Raw genomic sequence first — 18322 nt, 5'->3', positions numbered from 1 at the left:
TTGTAAGCAACTTCGATGCATGAGCTGTTAAGCTGATTGTGCGATAATTCTCGCACTTGTCAGCTCTTGCCGTCTTCGGAATTGTGTGGATGATGCTTTTCCGAAAGTCAGATGGTATATCGCCAGACTCATACATTCTACACACCAACGAGAATAGTCGTTTTGTTGCCACTTTCCCCAATGATTTTAGAAATTCTGATGGAATGTTATCTATCCCCTCTGCCTTATTTGACCGTACGTCCTCCAAAGCTCGTTTAAATTCCGATTCTAATACTGGATTCCCTATCTCTTCTAAATCGACTCCTGTTTCTTCTTCTATCACATCAGACAAATCCTCAGCCTCATAGAGGCTTTCAATGTATTCTTTCCACCTATCTGCTCTCTCCTCTGTATTTAACGGTGTAATTCCCGTTGCACTCTTAATGTTACCACCGTTGCTTTTAATGTCACCAAAGGTTGTTTTGACTTTTCTGTATGCTGAGTCTGTCCTTCCGACAATCATATCTTTTTCGATGTCTTCACATTTTTCCTGCAGCCATTTCGTCTTAGCTTCCCTGCACTTCCTATTTATATCATTCCTCAGCGACTTATATTTATGTATTCCTGATTTTCCCAGAACATGTTTGTACTTCCTCCTTTCATCAATCAACTGAAGTATTTCTTCTGTTACCCATGGTTTCTTCGCAGCTACCTTCTTTGTACCTATGTTTTCCTTCCCAAATTCTGTGATGGCCCTTTTTAGAGATGTCCATTCCTCTTCAACTGTACTGCCTACTGCGCTATTCCTTATTGCTGTATCTATAGCGTTAGAGAACTTCAAACGTATCTCGTCATTCCTTAGTACTTCCGTATCCCACTTCTTTGCGTATTGATTCCTCCTGACTAATGTCTTGAACTGCAGCCTACTCTTCATCACTACTATATTGTGATCTGAGTCTGTATCTGCTCCTGGGTACGCCTTACAATCCAGTATCTGATTTCGGAATCTCTGTCTGACCATGATGTAATCTAATTGAAATCTTCCCGTATCTCCCGGCCTTTTCCAAGTATACCTCTTCCTCTTGTGATTCTTGAACAGGGTATTCGCTATTACTAGCTGAAACTTGTTACAGAACTCAATTAGTCTTTCCCCTCTTTCATTCCTTGTCCCAAGCCCATATTCTCCTGTAACTTTTTCTTCTAATCCTTCCCCTACAACTGCATTCCAGTCGCCCATGACTATTAGATTTTCGTCCCCCTTTACATACTGCATTACCCTTTCAATATCCTTATACACTTTCTCTATCTGTACATCTTCAGCTTGCGACGTCGGCATGTATACGTGAAGTATCGTTGTCGGTGTTGGTCTGCTGTCGATTCTTATTAGAACAACGCGGTCACTGAACTGTTCACAGTAACACACCCTCTGCCCTACCTTCCTATTCATAACGAATCCTACACCTGTTATACCATTTTCTGCTGCTGTTGATATTACCCGGTACTCATCTGACCAGAAATCCTTGCCTTCCTTCCACTTCACTTCACTGACCCCTACTATATCTAGATTGAGCCTTTGCATTTCCCTTTTCAGATTTTCTAGTTTCCCTACCACGTTCAAGCTTCTGAAATTCCACGCCCCGACTCGTAGAATGTTTTCCTTTCGTTGATTATTCAATCTTCTTCTCATGGTAACCGCCCCCTTGGCAGTCCCCTCCCGGAGATCCGAATGGGGGACTATTCCGGAATCTTTTGCCAATGGAGAGATCATCATGACACTTCTTTAATTACAGGCCACATGTCCTGTGGATACACATTACGTGTCTTTAATGCAGTGGTTTCCATTGCCTTCTGCATCCTCATGTCGTTGATCATTGCTGATTCTTCCGCCTTTAGGGGCAATTTCCCACCCCTAGGACAAGAGAGTGCCCTGAACCTCTATCCGCTTCTCCGCCCTCTTTGACAAGGCCGTTGGCAGAATGAGGCTGACTTCTTATGCCGGAAGTCTTCGGCAGCCAATGCTGATTATTTATCAAAATTTGGACAGTGGCGGGGATCGAACCCGGGACCGAAGACGTTTTGGTTATGAATCATAGACGCTACCCCTAGACCACGGATAAAATACTTTAGAAGCTTTAAACGTCTGTTAAAAGTTTTGTTTTTTTATGGAGAAATTCTTAAGCCAGTTTTGCTGGGTATTTCTTCCAGTAGATTTATTTGTGTTGTAGCAGATGCCACATTTTCGGAAAGTATAGCAAAATCGTCTGCAAATGCAAGATAGTTGATTTCGATCTTTTTGCTTCATTTTTCTAACCTTAAAAGGCGAAATGTTGAGTTCAGTAAGTTTTTCGTTCCAAATTCTCACTCTTTTCCCTAACACACTACTAAAAAGAACTAGGGGTAGACCGTCACCTTATCGTACATCTGTTTTTATTTTGAAAGGCTGTGAAATTTCTTCCATAAATTTTACTTTGCAGACTGTATCTGTATGTGTTTCACGGGTTTAGATTTTACGCCAAGTTCTCGAATTATTTTGTCTACAGTTTCTCTGCCAACAGGATCAAAAGCCTTTTTGAAATCCACAAACATAATTACAGTGTTCTTTAAATTAAGTAATCTGTGGCTAATTACTGACTTGAGATTAAATATTTGTTCTGAGTATGAGCTTTCCTTCTTCAAACCACCTTTTATTCGCGTAAATGACTGCCAAGTGTTGCTTCTACTCTGCTTAATAAAACCTTGGAAAACGTTTTATACGCTACTAGCAGTAAAGAGATTGATGTGCTGTTGTTTTACATCCTGTTTAATGCCTTCCTGCTGCCAACTTTCCATTCTTCTGGGATTTTTCCATTTCCAGATTTCTTCCAAGAATAAATTTAGCTCATTTGCTGTATTTGGCAGGGACCGATTCAAAAGTTCAGTTGTAATAGAATCTTCTACACTAACTTTGTTGTTTTTGAGATTTTTAATCACTTCTCCAATGTCTTCTATAGTTGGTGGTTAATCTTCTTACAGATTTTCGTTAATATCTGAGAATTCCAACATATGACTTGGTTCACGACAGCTCAAAAGCTGATGAAAATATCTTGCTCGTATTTCACAATTTACAGTATTGCTTAACCCAAACTTTGATAGAAGTCACGGGTGTTATTTTTTACAAAGTTTTTGTCAATTTCCAAACGTTTCTCCTTTGCAAAGACTCGTTTAGTATTTTGATTAATCTGACTGTTACCTTTCTTTGTTTTTTTAAATTGACATTCTCTTCAACATTCTTTGAGTGTTTTCATTTTCCCCATTTTTTTAGCCCTCTCAGCTATGGCTTTCATTCCACCACATTTTCCATTCATTTTTTATTGACCCAAATGTTTTCTGTGCAGCACTATTAACTGCTTTGGATATTTATTGCCAGTTGCCATGTTTGGCCACTTTAATTTCATCTTGATAGTTTTTAATTGATCCTTTGTTATAGTAAGTCTGTCTCAATTTTATTAACCTTCGTGACTTTCTTTGTTCTTTATTAGGTAGGAGTTAGACTTTAATTTTAGAGTGTTAATGATCAGAATCAGATTCATCATTCCTCATTATTTTCACATTGTGCCTTGAACCCACCTAATAGTAATATGGTATTCGTCTTTAGAATTTGGGATATTTCAATTTCCAAAAGATTGCAGAATTCCTCTACTTTTTTTTGTATTTTTCCTAGTTCAATTTATTGTTTCTTTACGACGAACTCCGTTCGCAACATATTTTTTAAAAATTAAACTGGCTTTCGGGACGTATCCACATAATCTTAATAGCGCAATGTCAATTACGACGATACTAACTTAAGGACAACAAAACACCCAGTCCCCGAGCGGAGAAAATCTCCGACCAGGCCGGGAATCGAACCCAGGCTACCTGCCGCGCTTGGTGTGCATCTACCGAGGCAGTTACATTACAGTTTGCAGACAGTATCCGCATATACCACTAAACCTACGTGCAAAATTATATCATTGTACGACACCTGGTTCACGACATATAACGTCATGAACATTGAGATGCGTGATAAGCTAGCTTTTGCTTAAAATGCACCGCCAGTTATCCAGTTTGTGTTCATCCAGTGTTGCATAATGTGTGCAGTTGGCTACTTCTAACAAACTTAAGCATTATTTCAGATCTTCCCTAAATTTTTCTCGCCTACATATTTAAAGCAAATCTTTAATACATTAGTTCATTTGTGATCAGACGTTTGAAGCAGTTTTATAGATGGGTGTTCGATTCTTTAAAGAATCAGGCGTTTGCTGGAGGTCTACTAAATTGACCTCAGGGAACTACTAAAGGTCAGGGCTCAAAGGGAAGCAAATGAACAAAGCATTCTACTATGTATGAATTTCTTTGCATTGAAAGATTTCTTTTTCTAAATGATATACGGAACTAAAGTTACAAGCACGGATGCTCATACAGAGTTTATCTTTCTTTTATGGGGTTCCTGACAACAAAATATTCGTATTTCAGGATCATTTGTCACTCTTCACAACACCTGTTCCTCCACATCCGACTTGCGGACCGTGCAAAACCTGCCACGATCCCTTTTCCACGTTCATAATGTTCCTATGTCAACAAGTCGTGATAAAAACAGGCAGATTTGTTTTTCAGGTGGGCTGCAGCGTAGAGAAAGTAGTAAGGCGTATGTGACCCGCAGCAAAATGGCTCCGAGCACTATGCGACTTAACTTCTGAGGCCATCAGTTGCCTAGAACTTAGAACTAATTAAACCTAACTAACCTAAGGACATCACACACATCCATGCCCGAGGCAGGATTCGAACCTGCGACCGTAGCGATCGCTCGGCTCCAGACTGTAGCGCCTAGAACCGCCCGGCACTCAGGCCGGCGACCCGCAGCAGTCGATTAACGTAGTTAGTTAAATCGTAGCAGAATACCCTGTCAGACATTTTATACATGGAACAAACGGGCATCCTTTTCACTGTTTACGTTTGTCACGCACCGTGGAATCTCTAATCTTGTTCTGATGTCGACACATTTTTAGACCGATACGTACGGAATGGCGATTGTTGGAGACCGTGGCAAGTGCTCTGTCTCTAAATGTACCATAGGCAGAAGAGCCATACCAACACGGAGGACACTCAACGTAGGTGTGCAAAGAATGGCGGGAGTGTGTCAGGGAAATACTGAAAACTAAATGGTTCAAATGGCTCTAAGCACTAGGGGACTTAACATCTGAGGTCATCAGTCCCCTAGAATTAGAACTACTTAAACCTAACTAACCTAAGGACATCACATACATCCGTGCCCGAGGCAGGATTCGAACCTGCGACCGTAGCAGCAGCGCAGTTCCGGACTGAAGCGCCCAGAACCTCTCGGCCACAGCGGCCGGCTAGTGAAAACTCAGAATTGAGAGACAGACACGTTTTTCCCGTTAGTGTATACATACGAAGTTTCGAGAAGCAGTAGTAAGCAAATAACCTAGACTGAGGTCTTCTTCAGCCTCCTTGCTACGTCATCGTACTTAATACTCTCCTTATACACTAGCTCGATCTCAAAGCGCTTAGCTAAATGCGAGACCGATTTTTAAAATTGGTTAGCTTCGTATGCGTCCAGGGATCAGCCACACACTTTTCGCAGTATCCTGTTATTATTCCGTTAACTTCCTTTAACTTGATTAAACTGCAAGCAGGATTATAGTTGGCGAAATGAATGGATTTCCTTAACACAAGTGTGGTTCTTTTCAGCAATAAAAACGTTTCGTTGAACCGCAGCTTACTATGGCGAGTGCAATGATAGATTGGTTTCCGAGCTCCATGAAGAGTACACTAAGTCAGGCACATCACATTGCCGTTCAGAGTTAAAGTTCGAAAAATCGTTTGCGGATAACTTGGCGTAGCTCACCAACCAACGAATTTCACAAGTCTTTAAACACGATGCTGCACTTAAAAGTGAAAGTCCACGAACCTAAAAAGCAATTTGCACAGGTCTAACATCGCTCTGCTGTTCAATAGTTTAAAGTCCACGAGCTCTCCTGTCGAAAACTTCTGTTAAGTTCGTAACTGCTGCAGAAATTCAAGATGTCTCGAGACTTGTCGCTCCCAAAGCTCCAGACACCTTAATCGCAACTGATACCCCGTTTATCGGTGCTTATCTTTAGTCACCGACTTCTTAATGGGAACTCACTCAGGCCAACACTGCCGCTGTCCTTATACCGACTTGATCTTTCATTGTAAAAACCCAAAAAATTACACATCTGTAGATCTAAATCTGTTATAGATTAAAGTCAACCAACGCGTTATTTCTGTTTGTGTGTGAAGGCTAATCTCACGAACTACTATGGGGGTTTTGATAAGGTTCTCATTAATAGACTGATCCACGAGGAAGATTTGTGTTTAAAATTAATAATTGTAGTAATGATGAATGTGTAATATACTTAGTGTTATCTGTACCATCAGCAATGGTGGCCGAAAGACTACCGGCAGAGCAACTCACTCCCATTCTGCCAACCGCCTTGTCGAAGAAGGTGGAGAAGCGGACACATGTTCAGGGCACTCTTCTTGCCCTTCAGATCAGCAATGATCAGTGGCATGAGGATGCAGAAGGCAATGGAAATAACTGCATTAAAGACACATATTTATGTGTATTAAAAGAGATGCAACTTGTAACTGGAAAAGTGTCGTGATGATCCCTCCATTGGCCAATGATTCTGGATTAGCTCACCATTCCGATCACTGGGAGGGGGCCGCCAAGGGGGAGATTCCGGATTAGTCCACCGTTCCGAAGTTGGAACGACCAATAAAAGGATAATATTTTACGAATCAGAGTGTGGAATGTCTCAATTCTGAAAGTGGTAGGGAAGATAGAAAATCTGAATAGGGAAATGCAAAGGCTTAGTCTAGATATAGTGGGGGTCAGTGAAGTGAAATGGAAAGAAGGTAAAGGTTTCTGATCAGATTGATATAGGGTAATATCAACAGCGGCAGAAAATGGTATAAAGGGAGTAGGATTCGTTACGAATGCGAAGGTAGGGAAGAGAGTAAGTTACTGTAAACAGTTCAATGTTGGAAACTTCCTGGCAGATTAGAACTGTGTGACGGACGGAGACTCGAACTCGGGACCTTTGCCTTTCGCCGACAAGTGCTCTATCAACTGAGCTACCCAGACACGACTCACACCCGCTCCTCCCAGCTTTACTTCTGCCAGTACCTCGTCTCCTACCTTCCAGAATTTACAGAAGCTCTCCAGCGAACCTAGCAGAACTAGCACTCCTGAAAGAATGGATATTGCGGAGACATGGCTTAGCCACAGCCTGGGGGATGCTTCCAGAATGAGATTTTCAGTCTGCAGCGGAGTGTGCGCTGATATGAAACTTCCTGGCAGATTAAAACTGTGTGCCTCCTCGAGACTGGCTGTGGCTAATCCATGTCTCCGCAATATCCTTTCTTTCAGGAGTGCTAGTTTTGCTAGGTTCGCAGCAGAGCTTCGGTACAGTTTGAAAGGTAGGAGACGACGTACTGGCAGAAGTAAAGCTGTGAGGAGGGGGCGTGAGTCGTGCTTGGGTAGTTCAGTTGGTAGAGCACTTGCCCGTGAAAGGCAAAGCTCCCGAGTTCGAGTCTGTCCGGCACACAGTTTTAATCTGGCAGGAGGTTTCATATCAGCGCACACTCCGCTTCAGAGTAAAAATCTCATTCTGGAGTTCAGCGATGGGTTTGTTTTCATCAGTTTTGACAGATACTAACGCCGACAACAATAGTTTTGTCATACAGCCCGACGTCGCAAGCAAAAGATGAAGAACAGGTTGGCATTGTCTGTATGGTTCAGGGCTTGTGTAATCTAATACAATGACCTCCTTGGCAACGATCTGCAGCCGTGTTAAATTATCGAAATGTATTCACAAATTGCTGATAAAATTATACACCAACTGTACAAATGATCAGTGACAGATGACAATTCATGCCGGACCGGGACATATCAGAGATTGGTTCAGTCCGGGAGGCGTGCACGGATAGCCAAAATGGTTAAGGCCACCGCTGGCCTTAAGCGGGAAATTCGGGTCCGAGTCCAAGTCCGGCACAGCTTTTCATCTGTCAGTAATTATTTGTACAGTTGGTGTATAATCGTATTCGCAATTTGCGGTTTTGAAGGAAACGGGAGAATATGGGCTTGGTAGTAGGAATGAGTGAGGAGAAAGGCTAACTGAGTTGTGCAATAAATTTCAGTTGGTAATAGCTAATGTACTGTTCAAAAATCACAAGATATACTTGGAAAAGACCTGGAGATGTGGCAAAATTCCAGATGGATTAGGCCTACATCACGGTCAGACAGACGTTCCGAAATCAGATGCTGGATTGTAAGGCGTACCCAGGAGCAGATATACTCATATAACAATTTAGTATTGATGAAGAGTAGAGTGAAGTTTAAGTGAATCTGACGGAAGAATCAGCGTAGAAAGAAGAGGGATACTGAACTAATGAGGAACGATGAAACGCGTTTGAAATTCGCTAAAGATAAGGGATGCCACAGTAGGCATTTCAGATGAAGAGATGTGGACATTTCTAAAAAGAGCAATCACATATGTCGGAAAGACAAATATAGATACTAGAAAGGTGACTGCTAAGAAACCTTGTGTAACAGATGAAATACTTCAGTTTATGAACGAAGCAAGGCAGTACTAAAATGTTCAGGGACAAACGCGAGCCTCGAGTGGACGAGCGGTTCTAGGCGCTACAGTTTGGAACCGCGCGGTCGCAGGTTCGAATCCTGCCTCGGGCATGGGTGTGTGTGATGTCCTTAGGTTAGTTAGGTTTAAGTAGTTCTAAGTTCTAGGGGACTGATGACCTCAGATGTTAAGTCCCATAGTGTTCAGAGTCATTTTTGAACAAACGCGAAAATAGCAGCATAAATCATTCAGCAATGGAATAAGTAGGAAGAGCAGTGAAGCCACGGCGAAATGGTTGCTAGAAAGACGTGAAAATGAAAAAAAAAAAAAAAAATGATCTTCGGAAGGACTGACCCAACAAACTGAAAAGTCAGGGCATCATTCCGTGAAATTAAAAGCAAGGGTGGCAACATTCAGAGTGCAATTAGAATTCCACTATTAAACGCAGAGAAGAGAACGGATAGGTGGAAAGATTACGCTGAAGGCCTCTAAGAGGGGGAGGTATTGCCTGATGATAAGAGACGGGAGTCAACGTGAAGGATATAGGGGTTCAGTATTAGAGTCAGAATTTAAAAGACCTTTGGAAGACTTGAGATTACGCAAGGCAGAGGGGATAGATAACATTCCACCGGAATTTCTAAAATCACTAGGGGAAATAGCAACCAAACGACCATTCAAGTTGGTGTGTAGAATAAAAAAGACTGGCGACTGTATAACGTCAGACTTTCGGAAAATTATCGTCCTCACAATTCCGAAGATAGCAAGGTCCGACAAGTGCGAAAATTATCGCATAATCAGCTTAACAGCTCTTGCATCCCAGCTGCTGACAAGAATAACATATAAAAGAACGGAAAAGAAAGTTGAGGAACTGTCAGATGACGGTCAGTTTGGCCTTCGGAAAGGTAAAGGCACCAGAGAAGCACTCCTAACGCTCTTCTTGATAATAGAAGCAAGACTGAAGAAAAATAAAGAAACGTACATAGGATTTTTCGACCTGAAAAAGGCGTTCAGCAATGTCAGATGGTGCAAGATGTTCGAAGTTCTGAAAAAAATAGGGGTAACGAGAGGGGTAAAGTATAAGGAGAGGCGGGTAATGTACAATATGTGCAACAAACAGGACGGAACAGTAAGATTGGAAGACCAAGGACGAAGTGCTCGGATTAAAACGGGGATCAGACAGGGCTGCCGTCTTCCATTCCTACTGTTCAATCTGTACATGGAAGACGTAATGACGGAAGTAACAGAAAGGTTCAAGAGTGGGATTAAAATTTAAGGTGAAATGATATAATGATAAGATTCCCTGACGACATTGCTGTTCTAAGTGACAGTCGGAAAAAATTACAAGATATATTGAATGGAATGAACAGTCTAATGAGTAAATAACATGGCTTGAGAGTAAACCGAAGACAGAGGAAAGTAACGAGAAGTAGTAGAAAGTGAGAATATCGAGAAACTTAAAAACATATAATTGGTGATCACATAGTAGACGAATTTAAGGAATTCTACTACCTTGGAAGCAAAATACAACGTGAAGGACGAAGCAAGGAGTATATTAAAAACAGACTAGCACAGGCAAAGAGGGCATTTCCGGCCAAAGGAAGTCTACTACTATCAAACATAGACCTTAATTGACGAAGAAATTTCTAATATTGTACGTTTGAGCATAGCATTGCATAGAGGCGAAACATGGACTGTAGGAAAAACCAGAATAGAAGGGAATACGAGGGGCGTTTGAAAAGTGCGTGCAAAAATAAAAACTACTTACGTCTTTGGGGTAAACCTTTTTTATTTTTCGACATAGTCTCCTTTTAGTCTTATACACTTCGTCGAACGCTGTTCTAATTTGTTGATCCCTTCCGAATAATAGGAATTGTCCAAGTCTGCAAAATAGCTATTAGTTGCTGCAATCACCTCCTCGTTTGAATAAAATCTTTGTCCCACCAGCCATTTCTTCGAATTGGGGAACAAATAGTAGTCCGAGGGAGCCAAGTCTAGAGAATAGAGGGGATGTGAAACGATTTGGAATCCTATTTCCATTAATTTTGCGACCACAACTGCTGGGATGTGTGTGCTGGTGCACTGTCGTGATGGAAAAGGACTTTTTTGCCGTCCAATCGCCGGCGTTTTTCTTGCAGCTCGGTTTTCAAACTGTCCAATAACGATGAATAATATGCACCTGTAATAGTTTTACCCTCTTCCAGATAGTCGATGAGGATTATTCCTTGTGAATCCTCAAAGACAGTCGCCATAACCTTTCCGGCCACAGGAATGGTCTTCGCCTTTTTTGGTGCAGATTCTCCCTTGGTAACCCATTATTTAGATTGTTATTTGGTCTCAGGAGTACAGTAATGTATCCCTGTTTCATCCATAGCGACGAAAAGACGCTTAAACTCCTGCAGATTCTTCCTAAACAGCTACAAACAATTCTTGCAACACTTCACACGATTCCGTTTTTGGTCAAGTGTGAGCAATCGCGGAACCCATCTTGCGGATAGCTTTCTCATGTCCAAATGTTTATGCAAAATATTATGTAGCCGTTCAGACGAGATGCTCACAGCACTTGCAATCTCACGCACCTTAACTCGTCTGTCATCCATCACCATATCATGGACTTTATCAATGATTTCTGGTGGCGTAACCTCCAGAGAGCGCCCAGAAAGTTCAGCATCACTTGTGCCCATACGGCCACTCCGAAAATTTTGAAACCAGTTGTAAACAGTTCTAATCGAAAGCGCAGAGTTACTGCAATGTTTATCAAGCTTTTCTTTAGTCTCCTGAGGCGTTTTGCCTTTCGTAAAGTAATGTTTAATCACCACACGAAATTTCTTGACAATCATTCGACTTCCATGATTCATACGAATGCCAAACACAGAGAAATAGACCAATATGGCTGAAACTTGGCGTTCTTTCCAAACATGCTACTAACTAAACATGACCTCGATACGCGCCGATGGTGCCATCTCTCGGACTTTCCACGGACTTATCAAAGGCCCCTCGTAGAAGTGTTTGAGATGTGGTGCTACAGAAGAATGTTGAGAATTAGGTGTTCTGATAACGTAAGGAAACAGGACGTTCTCTGCAGTATTGAAGAAGAAAGGAACATACGGAAAACACTTACAAAAAGAAGGGACGGGATGATAAGATATCTGTTACTTCCACGGTGCTAGATGGAGCTGTAGAGGGTAAAAAAATAAAAATAAACTGTAGAGGAAAACAGAGACTGGAACACATCCAGAAGATAACTGAGAACATATGTTGCAAGTTCTACTCTGAGGTAAGGAGGTTGGCACACAGAGGCGGATTTCGTAGTGGGCCCCATAAAACCAATCAGAAGATGGATGAGTAATAAAAAAAAGGTGGGGGGTGAACCTCTGTCTGCTCCTCCAGCCTCTTTGTCAAAGCCGTTGGCACACGAGGGTGACTCCTCATACCGAAGTCTTAGGCCGTTTTTTTTTTTTTTTTCAAAATTGAAGCAGTGGCTAAGATCGAATCTGGGAACATGGACATTTAATTAGGGTGGTGCAAAAATTCGTAGTATTTTCTTTCTTTTTTGGCGAGTTGGAATTCTGGTTGCTGTGGGTTTCTTTACGATTGTCATTTTTTACTTGTAGTCCACTGTCACTATTTTAAATATTGTCATTTATTCATTTGGAGATTGAGTAAAGCTTTGGACGATAGAAAATCGAGTGCCAAATGGAAAAATCGAAACATTTCCGGCATATTCTTCTGCTTAATTTCGGTAGAGGGGTGACAGCAGCGGAGGCAGCCAGAAACATTCCCTCCATGTATGGGGATAATGTCATTAGACAGCGCGCCACAATAAATGATTTTCTCGCTTTATGGAGGATCGTTTTGACATTAGGGACTCTCCACGTTCGGGAAGACCTTCGAGGTTTGATGAAGATCGTTCAACCGCTTTAATCCTCGGTGATCCACGTGAGCATATTCGAGAACTGGCATATGTGGTGAACTATGATCATTTCATCATCGTGCGACATTTGCATCCAATGGGGAAGGTTCAAAAATCGGGTAGATAGGTACCACATGCTCTAAGCCAAAATCAGAGAAGTCGGCAGGTGCTCATAAGTTCATCTCTGCTTGCTCCTCATCAACCAGCTAGTGAACAGCACCGACCATGACTACTCTGCATCGTTACTGGTGACAAGAAATGGCGTCTTTAGACAAAAATAAGGAAAAGAAAGGAATGGTTGAGTCCAAACAACGGTGCAACTCCCTGTACAAAGACCTACGGGTATCCACAAGAGATGATGTTATGCATCAGGTGGAATAGCGACGGTGTGGTGTACTACAAATTGCTACACCGAGGTATAACCATCACTGTTGTCATTTATTGTCAACAACTAAAACGCCTTGCAGACGCAATCCAAGAACAACAATCAGGAAGACTGTGTGAAGTGATGCTACTCCATGATAACATCCGCCCCCTTTCAGCTAGACTGAAAACCACTACAAGGAGACGAGTTGAGACGTCATTCCGCACCCAAGTTATTCCCCTGATCTTCCGCCCTCAGATTTTCTCATTTCCTGCTCTCTATTGAGCAACCTCAAGGAACTTCTTTTAAGGATGAAAACGCGCTTCGCACATGGATCGACGAGTTCTTCCCCTTAAAATCACATGATTTCTACAGTCGCGAAATCTAATAGCTACCCCAGCATTGTTAAACTGTTGTAAATAATGAAAGAGAATATATTATTCATGACTTAAATCCGTGTTACATGAATCTGTGGCGTTTATTAAACTTATGGAAAAACGCTACGAACTTAAGCACCAACCTAGTATATACTTATGTAACATTTACCTTTACGCCAGACAAATCGTCCAGCTGTAGATGGTTGGTGTACCCGTGCGAAGCCAACGTGGATACCTACTATTACTATAGAAACTATACATATAAACGCCTTACGTGAGCCGGCCGCAGTGGCCGTGCGGTTCTAGGCGCTACAGTCTGGAACCGAGTGACCGCTACGGTCGCAGGTTCCTATCCTGCCTCGGGCATGGATGTGTGTGATGTCGTTAGGTTAGTTAGGATTAAGTAGTTCTAAGTTCTAGGGGACTGATGACCACAGCAGTTAAGTCCCATAGTGCTCAGAACCATTTGAGCCTTACGTGACTCACGCTTGCGCACTGATTCGTTTGAGCTGTTGAAAAATACCAGTTTCACTGCCTACAAGAATTCTAGCATAATGTCTTTCGTTGGCTGCACATGACCTTTATAACGAACAAAAATTAAATTAAACTTATCGTTGCTACACGGTCCTATATGATGAACTCTGTTCGACGTCAACGTGCAATAACCACTCATAGACAGAAATGGAAAAAGGAACATAAAAATCTTCTTCGGTATTATGATATTCTTTCTGACCAAATGAAGACTATTAGCACCCCGTGGCGTCCGTCCTCGTTGAAATCCAACCTGATTTCTCGTCAATGCAAACCAATTAAAATGATTAAAACTTTTGGAAACGCTCAACACTTTTTTCAGCCACAACTTTGACACATGATCCAATGTTGCAGCTGCAGGTAACACTGAAAGTCCAATGTGTTCAGTGTAGCTGTAGTTATTGAGTACTGAGTAACATGAACCACGTACCAAATATACGACTGGTGTTTTGTCCCTAGGAACATGTGCCAGTTCGTTGGAAAATGATGTTCATTTTGGTACGACTTGTTCTGGATTAAAGCAAATTTCTTCCCGTCCACGACCAAATTCCATTTTGATCTGAACAAATGAATTTATGTGTGAGGGTATACTGTAACTGACATTTCTTGCAGAGAGGATTTGGTGTTAGATTGATGTAGTGGCTTCACTCTAGCTGGAACCTTCTCATAGGTTACATCCAACCAAGTGGCATTGACATCTGATTTTAGGAAGTTCTGATAAAAATTTCGCCACACAGTGCTCCAGTGTCCAAGTAGCATTCGACATTTTACACTCTTATAATTATATCTGATTTAATGAAACTGTCTTGTCTTGATTTAATATTTTGAATTTATACCATGGGGCTCAGATTACGAGCACAACCTTTTTATCGCAGATTGTAGAAGGTTCCTTGGGGTTCATATTACCAGCACAACCCTTTTCGCAGTTTGTGCAAGATTCCAATAACAATAACAAATTACATTTTTTGCCTCATCATTATAAAACGAAATTTATGATAAATATGTCAAAGACATGTCATAGTACGTACACAGCAACTCTTTAGCAAATAGTAAAGAAATTGTAGCAATAGGTACGAAAAATCAAACTTGTGTCCCATTATACCACTTCTTCCTCCACTGTTTTCTACAATAACCGCTTTCATGGTGGTCTGAAAGGGTTTCATAATGTGTCCCTGCAGGAGAAATGCACCAGCAGCCAGTGCTACATATGGTGACACTTACTGCTTCCCAGACATGTTTCAGTACTACTGTGTGATCATCAGTGAGGTTTTTTCCCCCTAAGGATTTGTTTTATAATCTGCTGTGGTGTTTGACGATGTTCTATGTTGTATTTCGGTCTACGGCACGTCATCGTCACTGTTGCAGTAGTTTACAAAATTATATTGATTCCTTTCGTGTTAATAGCGTGTTCCCCATTTTTTGTTCAGCTGGTCAGCTCTAGCCGTCAAATTCATATTTTCGTGAATACAACTAAGTTCGTTCTGTATTTTGTTAACTGGTTATCTGATTCAAAATGAAGGTAGTTAATCGCCCAGCTAAGAGTTACAGGTCAGCACGAACAACAAGTGATAAACAGCAAAGGAGAAAAAATATGAACGTTTTATTTTAAAGCTCTTACCAAATTCGTATTAACTATGTTTAAAGGGATAAAATACTTATAAACATCATCAAACGCAGTGATTACAAAAGCAACATATTAAGAAAAGGTAGTTGAAGCAGCTTGCTAAAAGTGTGGTTGAAGTGTTTTCGAAGGACACAAGAAAATCAAGAATTTACGGACCGTATGCCATTGTGAACGCAAAAGAACTGCAATAGTCAAAGAAAAGGAAAATGGTTTGCATATGGTCTACTGACTGTTACAAGACGGTTAATGTACCAAAGTAAAACATCAACTATGAGCGAAGGGGAAGGCTCTGTGTTGAGTTCGTATTAGTGTGTTTGTAGCCCTCCCCGTGCTTCAAGTTTTAATATCGAATTAAATATTTGGCATGTTTTCATTTTTTTCTGTTACTCGAGACTCCAACCAGCTACTGCAGTTGTTTACAAAGAAATGCTGCATTGTTCTGATGTTGCCTCAGTGGAATTGACTGAGGCGCATGCTACGAGCAATCAGAGGTAACTCGTGGGCAGCAGCAAAAAAAAAAAAAAAAAAAAGGATCTGAGCACTATGGGACTCAACTGCTGAGGTCATTAATCCCCTACAACTTAGAACTAGTTAAACCTAACTAACCTAAGGACATCACAAACATCCATGCCCGAGGCAGGATTCGAACCTGCGACCGTAGCGGTCTTGCGGTTTCAGACTGAAGCGCCTTTAACCGCACGGCCACTTCGGCCGGCGTGCAGCAGCAACTTTGTAGCACTGGTTCATGAGAAACATTAGAAGTTGGCAACACTAGGCGACATACAGCATGCGACTTGAGGCATCGTGTCGCCTAGCGTTACCTCTGTGGAATTCAGGTTTAATAATACTAAGCGAGACGGCACGAGTAATGCGTAACTTACAAACACTGACTGCAACGTAAATAAGTAAACACGGCGCGACTGACCGCTACGGCTGCCAAGGCGGAACTTTTTGTAGACGTACTCGAGAGTCCGAGAAATCGGGCAGCTTTATTCACAGTGTGGTTACGGGCACGTCTGGACACGATCACCTGTCACGTCTCCACGTCGATTCATCTCACTGTGTTGAACCCTGGGTCACATGACGGCCTACTAACAGTTCTATACCACCCGCGCCCTCCAAAGCGAGCAGTGTGCGTTTTTAAGAGCGCGACTAACATTTTATCCGATGAGCTTGCTACACAAGCTGGCTGCAGTCTCAGAATTTTGTGCTAATGGAATTTGGCAGCTGCTTAAGGGGTACGATAACAGCTTCATTCACAAAGACGATTATGAAGAAAAGTAACACAAACATGTAGATTTAACATTGTTCTCACAATTTTCTTCTACTTTTTCGATACTTTATTTATAGCTACACTGCCTCTCCAGTAATGTCAGAAATAACGTCTAATGAACAAAAAGTAAAGTTAAAGGCATTTACTAGACACTGAAAAATGCTCGTGTTTCACAAAATTTAATATGACTCATTTTGAAAACAGGAATGATAATTGTAATGAGCACCCGCCAATAAGCAAAAAGGATGACTTTTAGCGTCTTGGGTAGCAAAAATGTCGATACAAATACAATTAATAAAACCTAAACTATAGCGTAGTATCTTCCGACTGTAACGATGACATAATGTTTTTTCAATAAATAAAAACACACAAACTAGGGTTCTACTTGTATCTTCCGAGTTTCGGCCAGTGCACTTACTTGACAGCGGACTGCACGCCGTACTCGCAGCGGTTCAGTCTCCGTAGAGGGGCTGCTGGCGAATGTTTCCGACAACGGAGTCTGGGAATTTCTCATATCACACGGTCGTTTCCCACGAGTAGAGAACCTCTTTAAAAGGTTGAGAACTATCGATAACGTGTTTGTTAAATGTCAAAAGTACTCGTTTACGCTCGTTTCCCGTTATCAGATACTACAGATCAGGTGAAGACGAGTTCAAAGTCTACCAAGTGTTTGTCAAGCTTATTAAGAGCTTTTAATTCACTAAAATGAGGTCGGAAGAAACATCCGAAGTGTTCCTTTGTTGCAGTTTTCAGGCGCTCTCCACACTAGCCTACCCAGCGAGACTTTTCATTTCTTTACAATTACTTCACCCTGAACGCTTTTGCACCTGTTCACTACACCAACCCTAGCCTCCCTCAACAATCACCATTCTTGTTCTGTCCGCAATTCGTGATTTAATGGCTAGCGTTGCTACCTGTGGATCACGGTGTCCCGGTTCGATTTTTGACCGGGTTGGGGATTTTCTCTGCCCGGGGACTGGATGTTTGTGTTGTACTCTTCATTTCATCGTCATTCGTGAACGTGACGAAATTGGAGTATGTAAAGATTGGGACTTTGTACGGGTGCTGATAACCGCGCAGGTGAGCGCCCCACAAACCAAACATCATCATCATCATCACTCTTGTTCCTGTCGTGACAGCGAGGGTTTGTGTTTCAGGCTGCTCCGAACACAACGTTCTCTATAACTTTGTAGTCCCTCCAGGCATCCCCTAGTCGCTCGGGCCGGTATAAATGTGCTTTGCACAATAATCTCATCTGAATCACATACGAGGGTTGGAACTTAAATAGTGGCAACTATTTGTTCACAACCGATGCAAAAGAGTTACAAGTTTGCACCTGTTACTGCCCTTCAAAGCCGGCCGTGGTGGCCGTGCGGTTCTAGGCGCTGCAGTCCGGAACCCCGGGACTGCTACGGTCGCAGGCTCGAATCCTGCCTCGGAGGAGGAGGAGGAGTTTAGTGTTTAACGTCCCGTCGACAACGAGGTCATTAGAGAAGGAGCGCAAGCTCGGGTGAGGGAAGGATGGGGAAGGAAATCGGCCGTGCCCTTTCAAAGGAACCATCCCGGTATTTGCCTGAAGCGATTTAGGGAAATCACGGAAAACCTAAATCAGGATGGCCGGA

The 18322-nt window shown here is 42.0% G+C and overlaps 1 protein-coding gene across 1 annotated transcript in view; it reads right to left on the bottom strand.

Annotated features, from left to right (window-relative positions):
* The window catches only part of LOC124615990 (lysosomal acid glucosylceramidase-like), a 182763-nt gene extending 165565 nt beyond the window's left edge, over positions 1-17198 (bottom strand). Inside the window, exon 1 of the mRNA XM_047144199.1 lies at positions 17119-17198. The gene's annotated coding sequence lies outside the window, so the exon portion shown is untranslated. The remainder of the gene's footprint in view (positions 1-17118) is intronic.
* Positions 17199-18322: the final 1124 nt, after the last annotated feature.

The sequence above is a fragment of the Schistocerca americana genome, chromosome 5 (genome assembly GCF_021461395.2).
Source record: "Schistocerca americana isolate TAMUIC-IGC-003095 chromosome 5, iqSchAmer2.1, whole genome shotgun sequence".
NCBI classification, from domain to species: Eukaryota; Metazoa; Arthropoda; class Insecta; order Orthoptera; family Acrididae; genus Schistocerca; species Schistocerca americana.
The sequence above is the reverse complement of the archived record's forward strand: the minus strand, read 5'-3'. Positions and strand labels throughout refer to the sequence as shown.